Genomic DNA, 3,091 nt, shown 5'->3' with positions numbered 1-3,091 from the left:
TATAGACTGCACTCTAGACGCAATGTCTGCTTGCGGACCCAAATAAGTAGGGAGTGCCAACGTATTGCATTATTAAAAGCCTTCATACTTACTCCCCTTAGAAGAACAAATTCGCCTACATATGGTGTCACCCGAACTGCCCGCTGTCGTCTCTCCAAACCCGCATCGACTCGACGCAGTCACCTCTTCTACACTGCACAACAACATAACCAAGATGATTGCCTTAGACCTTTTGCCCTTTCAAGTTAAAGACCTCAGTGATCTCCTTATGACCTACTCTGACATATTTGACTTTGACGGTAAGCCCTTAGGTCAAACCTCGCAAGTCAAGCACCGCATAGATACCGGTGATGCAGCTCCAATTCACAGGCGTCCTTACCGAGTTTCACCATCAGTGCGCCAAGTTATTTAACAGGAGGTCGACAAGATGCTCACAAAAGGCATTATTGAGCCTTCTTCGAGTCCGTGGGCTTCCCCCTGTAGTCTTAGTTAAAAAGAAAGACAACACCTGGCGTTTCTGCGTAGATTATCGGCATTTAAACAAGATCACCAAAAAGGATGTCTACCCGCTTCCTCGTATCGATGACGCCTTGGACTGCCTTCATGGCGCTACCTATTTTTCTTCGATAGACCTACGCTCCGGTTACTGGCAAATCGCCGTAGACGACCTCGACCGTGAGAAGACCGCCTTTGTAACGCCTGACGGTCTCTACCAATTCAGAGTCATGCCGTTAGGTTTGTGCAATGCGCCGGCCACGTTCGAGCGGATGATGGACACGCTTTTGCGCAGCTTTAAATGGTCTATCTGCCTCTGTTACCTGGATGACGTCATTGTATTTGCTCCCTCCTTTGAGTCTCACCTCGACCGACTTTCGTCTATTCTTTCCGTGTTTCGTGCGGCTGGGCTACAACTTGATTCATCGAACTGCCACTTTGGCCATCGCCAAGTTGCTATTCTAGGGCATCTCGTGGACTCATCTGGCATCCGACCCGATCCCGGCAAATTTCGCGCTGTCCTCGATTTTCCCGTACCAACTTGTGCCAAAGACGTTCGAAGTTTTGTGGGCCTATGCTCATATTTCCGACGATTCGTCAGAAACTTCGCAGATATTGCCCGCCCCCTCACTGACCTTCTCAAGAAGGATGTGCCATTTTGGTGGGGTCCTGACCAAGCCAGTGCTTTTTCCCGCCTCATTACGCTGCTCACCACGCCGCCGATCCTCGCCCACTTCGACGCGTCCGCTCCAACCGAGGTCCGCACCGACGCTAGTGGTTACGGCATTGGCGCTGTGTTAGCCCAGCGTCAATCCGGTCATGATAGAGTTCTTGCGTATGCCAGCCGGCTCCTTTCTCCTGCCGAACGCAATTACTCTATTACTGAGCGCGAGTGCCTGGCGCTTGTATGGGCAGTTGGTAAATTCCGCCCCTATTTATATGGTCGACCTTTCACCGTTACCACAGACCACCACGCTCTATGCTGGCTTTCAGCACTCAAAGATCCAACAGGGCGCCTAGCTCGTTGGGCTCTGCGCCTCCAGGAATTCACGTACACAGTGGTCTACAAGTCCGGCCGTCTACACCAAGACACCGACTGCCTTTCTCGGTACCCCGTCGACGATCCAGACCTCGTAACGGATGACACGTCCACCTGTATTTCTTCGCTCTCCGCTTTCGGCAACATCGGTGACGAGCAACAGCGTGACGCGTCCCTACGAGATCGAATCACCCGCCTGAATGCTGACTCGACGGACAGTTCGCTTCGCATGTTCGTCATCATCGACGGCATTTTATACCGCCGGAACATGCGTCCAGTGGGACAGGAACTACTAGTTGTAGTACCCACTCATCTCCGCTCGACCGTACTTCAGCAACTACATGATGTACCAACGGCCGGCCATCTTGGTGTTGCCAGAACGTACGACCGTGTCCGCCGACGCTTTTTCTGGCCCGGCCTCTACCGTTCCGTACATCGTTATGTCGCTTCTTGCGAGTCGTGCCAACGCCGGAAAAGGCCAGCTGTGCACCCCGCCGGGCTCCTTCAACTTATCGACGTACCTGCTGAGCCTTTTTTTCGTGTCGGCCTCGACCTTTTGGGACCTTTCCCACTTTCTAACAACGGTAACAGATCGGTCGCCGTCGCTACGGATTATTCGACCCGTTTTGCCATTACGAGACCTCTCCCGAGCAGCTGCGCTACAGACGTCGCCGAGTTTTTGATACAAGACGTCATCTTACATCACGGCGCTCCTCGTCAACTTATCACGGACCGAGGTCGTTACTTTTTATCCAAGGTAATCGAGGACCTACTTCGGTCTTGTGCAACCAAGCACAAGCTTACGACGGCCTATCATCCCCAAACGAACGGACTCACAGAACGTTTGAATCGCACGCTCACTGACATGCTCGCCATGTATGTCTCGACTGATCATCGCGACTGGGACGTTGCGCTACCCTTTGTCACTTTTGCGTACAACAGCTCGCGCCACGACACTGCTGGATATTGTAGCGGGGTTGCAGCTATGACTGTGGTGAGGTGTGCGAAGAAGAGGCAGACGACGTGTCGGTGTTCTGAAGATACACAACCGCCATCTTGACTGCTGGACTATTCCATACTGTAAACAAGTTAAATATATCCGTAACAATATCTAAGAAACCTTGTGAGCAATCAAGTTTTGAAGACCCAGAGTTAGTATTCCTAAGGGTCCCTTTATGACTTTCAAGCAAACATCTAAGAGGAAAGCAAATATATATTAAAGCTGTGCTACGCAAGTGATCACTACAAAACGGTACTATGCAGTGCTTTTATGTCCAGCGGTTCGTCTCATGTTCCTTTTTTCTGTTTTTCTTCCCTTTCTTTTTTAGATGTGAACCATCTTATGGTGGAGTTCAATCCGGTGATGGTGGTGTGCGGCGTGACCACCTTTACTGCGCATGCGCAAACCCTCTCCCCACACCCCCTCTCACCATTTCCCCTCTCCACATCCCCTATTCACTCCCCTTTCCTCTTTCCCCATCTCAACTCCTCTCCGTTTCTCCTCTCCCCTTTCCCCCTCTCCGCTTACCCTCCCCCACCCTATTCACTTTCCTTTTC

Source organism: Rhipicephalus sanguineus, chromosome 11, assembly GCF_013339695.2.
Source record: "Rhipicephalus sanguineus isolate Rsan-2018 chromosome 11, BIME_Rsan_1.4, whole genome shotgun sequence".
NCBI lineage: Eukaryota > Metazoa > Arthropoda > Arachnida > Ixodida > Ixodidae > Rhipicephalus > Rhipicephalus sanguineus.
The sequence above is the reverse complement of the archived record's forward strand: the minus strand, read 5'-3'. Positions refer to the sequence as shown.